Source organism: Tupaia chinensis, unplaced genomic scaffold (genome assembly GCF_000334495.1).
Source record: "Tupaia chinensis unplaced genomic scaffold, TupChi_1.0 Scaffold148049_1, whole genome shotgun sequence".
Taxonomy (NCBI): domain Eukaryota; kingdom Metazoa; phylum Chordata; class Mammalia; order Scandentia; family Tupaiidae; genus Tupaia; species Tupaia belangeri.
The window spans coordinates 1,004,374-1,011,873 of record NW_006207899.1 but is presented as its reverse complement, the minus strand read 5'-3'; the positions used below and the strand labels follow the sequence as shown (position 1 = coordinate 1,011,873).

Genomic DNA, 7,500 nt, shown 5'->3' with positions numbered 1-7,500 from the left:
AGGTGCTGGATTCCCACATGGCTGACCGTGGTTCGAGCTCTGAACCTGGCGGTTTGCTTTCTCACTTTCTCCTTCTCTCTCTCTGTTTCTCTCTGGTCAAATTAAAAAATAATATTAACAGAGACCAGCAGTTGGCATAATGGCTATGTCACTGGACTCCCATGTAGACGATCCACAGTATAAGTCCCAAACCCAGTGGCTTAAACTCACGCCAGACTGTGCATGCCTGCCCAAATCCCTACAGGAGAATGGAAGAGAAGAAATTGTGTAACCATCCCCCCGGGGGTGATTTCTTGCTTTCTGTCTCTCGGTCTCTCTCTGTCTTTCTGGTGAGCATATGCACCCTATAGGAAAAACCTCTCCAAAAATATATAAATAATAATAATAACAAATGGAATTAAATAAATAAATAAATAATTGTTTTTTTGTTTTTTTTTTTTTAAATATCTGCACTGCTACATGAAGAAAGAGAACAGGGTCTACCAGACGTGGTGTGGAATGCAGATTGTTGTCAACCTACTCATGCTGAGACTTGGTAACACTGCTTAACTTTTCTTAGACATTTTTACTTCATCTGTAAAGTGCATAATAATTTAATCATAAGGATAACTTCCCCCTAAACAGTCACTATAAAGATTAAATGACGGGCCAGCCGTGGTGTGGTGGTTGAGGCGTTGGACTCCAACGTGGCTGACCACAGTTGGAGTCCCAGACCTGACAGCTTGCTTTCTCCCTTTTCCTCTTTCTCTCTCTCTGTCTCTCTGATGAGTTAAATAATAACAATAAATTAAATTAAATTAAAAATTCTTTCAAGAAGATTAAATGAAACAGTATGTTTAGAGTGGCACGTCTTAGATCTTTAATAAACATTAATTCACTTCCTTCTTGTAACATTGCAAACAATACATTTTAACATATGTAAAGGTTTTTTTCATAGCTCAAGATTTAATTGATACTATAGAAGAGAGTGGACTAAGAAAATGTTCCTATCTCTAATGAACTTACATTTTTTTCTATGTAGATAAAAGATTTGAGTGAGGTTAGGCAGAGTTTTCCTCTCTCATCTTCCACTCTGTCCCATTCCTTCCACTACCTGGGTAGGAAGGGAAACTCCCTAGAGAACAGAAGAGAAGGAATTGCAACATGGTCATTCCCCCCCCAGGGAGAGGTGATTTCTCAGTTTCTGTCTCTCATAACGGAGAAAAACACAAATTACAATAACATTTTATAGGTTAGGAAACTGGAACAGAAAAGTAATGACAAGATTTACTCAATGATAAATAATGTTCTGATGGATAAATATTTGGGATATGGCCACTAGCGTTTGTCAAATATTTGTCAGATTTTTTAATTAAGTAGCTTTAAGAAAGGGCATAAAATGTGAAATAAATTTCTGAAATTCCGCAAAGACATTTAATGCAGCATTCAAAATAAAACCCAGATGTTTATGACTGCTAACAAATGATACTGAGAAATTCCAGTTTATTATGGATTGAAGCCCTGATTTGGCATACTGGGGACTCGCATTTTCACTGGGATAGCCTTGGGTTTCAGTGGGCTATAAATGAAGGTTTTTGAACAAGACACTGTGTTCTAGATTCTCTTGTGGAGGCAAACTGGATTGATATAAGTGCAGCACTACGCCATGCAACCATTAAGGCAGAGCTGTTCAAAACAACAGTCCCCATTGGGACCAGCAGTTAGTGTAATGGCTATGTCGCTGGACTCCCATGTAGTCGACCATGGTTCGCGCCCTGGACCCGGTGGCTTAAAACTCACGCCGGGCACGTGTGCGTGCGTGCCCAAGATCCCAAGAGGAGAATGGAGGAGAAGGGATTGCAACGTGGCTATCCCCCAGGGGGTGATTTCTCGCTTTCTGTCTCTCTGTCTCTGTCTGTCTGTCTGTCTGGTGAGCGCACGCACCCTATAGCAAAAAAAAAAACTCTCCAAAAGAAAAAAAAAAGACAGTCCACATTTGCACCATCCATTCCAACAGCCTCTAGTGACAAGCGGCTGTGGAGCACTGGACTTGAGATGCTGTGACTGAGAAACTGAAATTTTAAATGTATCCCATTGTAAATCATTTAAATAGCAACCGGTAATGAACAGCTGTCACGCTGGACAGCACAGATCAGACCTTTCCCACCTCTTATCAGTTTTAAACCTACGTCTCTTATTTTTTAATTGTGTTATTTATTTATTTATTTATTCATTTATTTATTTATTTATTATTTTGAGGGGAGAGATTTTTGCCATAAGGTGCATACACTCACCCAAGAGACAGTGAGAAATGGAGAGAGAGTGGGAAATCATCCCCCAGAGGGATGGCCACACCACAATCCTTTCTCCTCCATTCTCCTCTTGGAATTTTGTGCACATACACATACGTATGCGCCCAGCATGAGTTTCAAGCCACCAAATCCAGGACTCAAACTATGGTCAACCGTGTGAACGTCCAGCATCTTAACCACCAAGCCACCTTCTGGCTCCTCATCTATTCTTTTTAAGTACATATATACCTATTGATACCAGTTCTACCATATTATTACTTTCTAGTAATTGACATACCTGGGTAAGTTTCTCCAAAATCACCCTATATTGAAACTAAGTTTATTTGGAATTCAGAAAAAAAAAAAGATTATCTTTTGAAGAAACTCTCACATAGGTTCTTGTGGAGGGTATTGCATATGGAAGCCATCTTGAGAGCTCCGCCATCTTGAGAGCTGTCCGCCATCTCAGAAACCATTAGGTTTCAGGACCAGCAGTTAGTGTAATGGCTATATCACTGGACTCCCACATAGTCAACCGTGGTTCGTGTCTGGGACCCGGTGGCTTAAAACTCACACGGGCGCGTGTGCATTTATGCCCAAGATCCTGAGAGGAGAATGGAGGAGAAGGGATTGCGGCGTGACCATCCCCCCTGGGGGGGGGATTTCTCACTTTCTGTCTCTATGTCTCTCTCTGTCTGTCTGGCGAGCACACGCACCCTATAGCAAAAATCTCTTAAAAAAAAAAAAAACTTCATCTTCATCTTTAAAACAACAAATCTGTATGAAGTAACCTTTGTTTTTCTTCCTTTCTGTTCTTTCTTATCTATTTTCCATTTTTGCTTCCATTTTAATTTCTACTTCAGCCTGAGTTCTTTCTTGCCATCCCTCTTAGCTGAGACTCACGTGCCCACACTTTCTCACCCATCTTCATTCGATGTGTGCTAATACTTTTAACTCCAAGGCTCAGAGGCAGCAGCCGGTTTACCATCAAAGCATACCAAGTGAGGAAAACCAACATGTGCTTAATAATCCAGGATTTAAGGGCCTAGGATGCGTGAAGAAGTACAGGAAGGATGAGTGTCTCTCAAGTTAAACTTATGTTACCTAAAGCATGAGCAGGAGACATAATGGTGAAGGCACTGGACTCCTATGTGCTCAACCACGGTTCGAGTCCCAGACCCAGTGGTTTGAAATTCATGCTGAGCACATGCGCCTGTGTGCCCAAAATTCCAAAAGGAGACTAGAAGAGAAGGGATTGCAGTGTGGTCATCTTTCCTGGGGGCTGATTTCCTGCTGTCTCTCTGTATCTCCGTAAAGCACATGTATCCTAAAGTAAAAAACTCTTAAGAAAAAAACCCTATCTGAATGTTATTAGCCCCACTGCCACTTCAGGATCTGACTGGCACCATTCCAATTCTCAGCATTTAAACAATGCCTGACAGTTCAAAACCCCACAACAAATTATGGTGTGAGTGAAGAAAGAAATAAACATATTCCTCTGTGATGTCTACTGATTTGCCCCACCCATAGTGAAATCTGGCTAGAATATTATTTATTTGCCTTCAAGAATTCCGTTAAATGGCATCCTAGAGCTTGAACTATGATAATAATGTAAAGAGATACATGTCAACTTGCAGTGTTTTCCTAGGTCCTGTATTCAGTCTCTGAATTCTTCCCTTTGTGAACACCAAATTGCAACAAAGACCCTAAAAAAAAAAAAAAAAAAAAGCAACCTCTCTACAGAACATGGAAATATATATACCTTAATTTCTACCTTGCATTAGCTTTTCATTAGCGTTTCCCAAGCACCTTTCTCCTAGTTTACTTCACACAGAGGATGTGGGGTCTTGGATATTCTTCACACACGGACGGGTGAGGAGAAGGAAAAGAGCTACTGTAAGGAGCCAGCTACAAGTCTCCACACAAACCTGTCTTTCAGTCCAAGTATCAAAAGGGAGATAAAAAGCCAACTGCAGACATACTGTACGCAGCAGGAGCCAAGAGCTACCTTCAAGATTGGCAGTTCCAAAAGGCATCAACAGGAATCCTCTTGGTAATTACTAGTTCGGAAATGTCATCCCATTGATTGTGACAGACATAAACCAGCTGTGCTTTGTTGAGGGAGAACAGAGGCCGGGCCTGAGCAGTAACAAACAGCAGGCCAGCTGCAGCCTGCACTCCTGCTTCCTCCCCAAGAACTCTCCCGCTTCATTCTTGCCAAACACTGAAGCAATTAATCACACAGTAGAAGTGGCTCTAAAACGTCTAAAATTGCCTGTTGAAGATTAACTGAACCTATCATATTTCCAGCCTGATTGGGAGGGAGGAAAGAGTGTCTTTGTATTGCAGAAAGATTCTCAGTCACATTAATTGCTAAGGTTTCGAGCTGGTCATTCCAATTCTGACTGGAATTTAGAGAATCTTCTGGCCAGAAATCTGTATTCTTAAGTGAAAGACAAAAAAAGGACATAGAGATTTCCCTTTATGAATTCCTAGGGTAGAATCAAAGACATACAGTGCAAGCCAACACAGGTGTCCCTGTGACCTAAACAGCCATTTGAGGAGCAATTTTTCCTTTATTCTTTCTATTGTTTGCATAAAACACCTCCTCAGCACCAACATCCTCTTCCCTGAAGGAGAATTTCAGTCTCTGTCAGGGGCTGGGGAGTTCCTACCACATGGGCCACCAGCCTCACTCTCAGGGACAGTGAGTCTCCCAGCTGGGCCTGCTATACTGCACTCTAAAGCAGTCCCTGCCTCAGAAAGGCATGCTGCCTTCGGCTCAGGAACAGACAGCTGCTGCCCTATAAGTGGTCTGTGTGAGACTCACTGCCATATCGTGAAGGAGATAGACGTCCTTTTTTATTTCATTTTTTTAAAAAGAATTATTTTATTTAACTTTATTTATGTATTTATTTTTAATTTGACCTGAGAGAGAAAGCGAGAAAGCAAGCCACCAGGCCCAGGTCTTGAAATGCAAGTAGCCATGTGGAAGTCTAGCCCCCTTAATCACCACACCACCTGCCAGCCCCTTTTTATTTATTTTTTAGAGAGAGAGATTTTTGCTATAGGGTACATGTTCTCACCACAGAGACAGAGACAGAAAGTGAGAAACTACCTCCCGGGGGGAGGACTATGGTGCAGTCACTTCTCTATTCTCTCAGAATTTTTTTTAAGTTCTTTTTTTATAAAGGAATTAGTTAATTTTATTTATTTATTCATTTAATTTGACCAGAGGGAGACACAGAAAGACAGAGAAAGAGAGAGAGGGAAAGTAAGAAAGGAGGTCACCAGGACCAGGACTCAATCATGATCAGCCATGTGGGAGTGTCCAGCACCTTAATGACCATGCCACCTGCTGGTCTCTCCTCTCAGGATTTTGGGCACATGTGTACATGTGCTCGGCGTGAATTTTAAGCCCCCAGGCCCAGGACTCAAACCACGGCTGCCTATGTGGGAGTACAGCTACATAACCATTATGCCTTCTGCTGGTGCCAGAAACAGATTTCCGATGACTCTGGTCCAGAAGTATGGGTGAGAGTGGAGGGCGTCTGCACCAAATCTAGAACTGATCTGTGGACCTTGAGTGGTGGGTCTTGGACTAACCCAAGGTTTTTTAATCTTCTTATGTAATCACGTACGTAAATACCCAGAACTGGGTCTCGGAGGGAAATGATCCTGTCCCCGTTTCAACCCTACCAGATTGTTCCATTTAACTCTCTGCCTGTTCAATTCTTTAGAAGTGCTGGGACCGGTACCCGCAGATGGCATGATGTTTACGTGGTTAAACTCCCACATTGTTGACCAAGGTTTGATTTCCAGACCAGTGGCTTAAAACTCATGCCAGGTGTATGTGTGTGTGTGTGCCCAAAATTCTGATAATGGAGGAGAAGGGATTATGGCATGGCCATTACCCCTGCGGAGTGATTTCTCCTTTCTGTCTCTGTCTCTCCAGAGAGTGCACGTGCCTATAACAAAAAATCTCTCTAAAAAAAAAATAAAAAGACCAAAGACCAGGCAATGATATCGCAATAATATATTGGAACCCCTGTGGGAAAGGTCCTGGGTCTGCTTCCCACGAACTCACTGTGTACACTGGCACGCGCACGTGCCCACGATCTACACTGCTGAGACTAGAGATGAAGAACCTGTTAGAGTGTTTGTCTCTCTGTCTGTCTGGGTCTTTCTCTCTGTCTCTCTTTCACTCACAGAAGAAATTTTTAAAAACTTTTTTGAAAGAGTCATCACTGCAGGAGGTGGATGCAAGTTTACTTCTATTTTAAACTATTGATTTACATAACAATGACTCCTGTCAAATGCTGCTCTTCTCTTTTAGTTTTGTTATAGGGTAGTTTCCCCAAAGGAGAGAGACAGAGAGAAAGCAAGGGAAAGTGAGAAATCATCCCTTAGTGTGATTTCCTTCCATTCTTCCAATCTTCTGTCAGGATTTTCCATTCTTCCCTAAGGATTTTCAGGCACATACACACACACATACACACACACACACATCGTGTGATTTTTTAAGATGCTGGGTCCAGGTCTCTAACTGCATAGTCAGCCATGTGAGAGCCAGCCACCTTAGCTTCCATGCCATCCACCGGCCCAATGCTGTTGTTTTTATTTTAAAATTCTTTGCCCCATAGGACAGCAATTAAGCATTGTGAATAGAGAGTTGGATTCTACATAACTAACTACAGTTTGAATCCTGGCCCCAACTTGAGAAAAATGCAAGGTACATACATATACATGCCACAAATCCCAACAGGACAGAAAAATGGAGGAAAAAGGATTGTGGCATGACCACATTCTATATTGGGAGTGCTTTCTCTAAATATATAATACACACGCATGAGCACATGTGCCTCCTAGCACTTAAAAAAAGAGAGAGAAATGAGCTAGATTTTGAAGAAACAAAGATCTACCTTCTTATAAATATAATTTCTAAATAACACCTAAGAGATGTATTAACTATTCTTTAAACAGAAAGACCTATATGTTCTTACATGGGAAGAAATTCCAAAATATCTAAAAAGTAAAAGAAGCCTCTACAGAACATTCTGCATGAGTCAATTTCCCAAAAGAATAAAAAATAGTTACATATATAAATATAGAAAAGAATTTGGAAAACTGAGGATTAAATTGTTCTTAGCAGCCATCTCTAGGAGAAAAAAATAATTGAGAATGTTTACTTCCTGTATTTGGGGGGGGGGGGGGGGGGGAGGGTGTTTTG

General features: G+C 41.5%; 1 long non-coding RNA gene across 1 annotated transcript in view; it reads right to left on the bottom strand.

The window, feature by feature from the left end:
- LOC102485195 (uncharacterized) overlaps nt 1-7,500 on the bottom strand; it is a 50,352-nt gene that overhangs the window by 41,599 nt on the left and 1,253 nt on the right. The window contains exon 2 of the long non-coding RNA XR_003548156.1: nt 1,006-1,114. This is a non-coding gene — a long non-coding RNA (uncharacterized LOC102485195). The remainder of the gene's footprint in view (nt 1-1,005; nt 1,115-7,500) is intronic.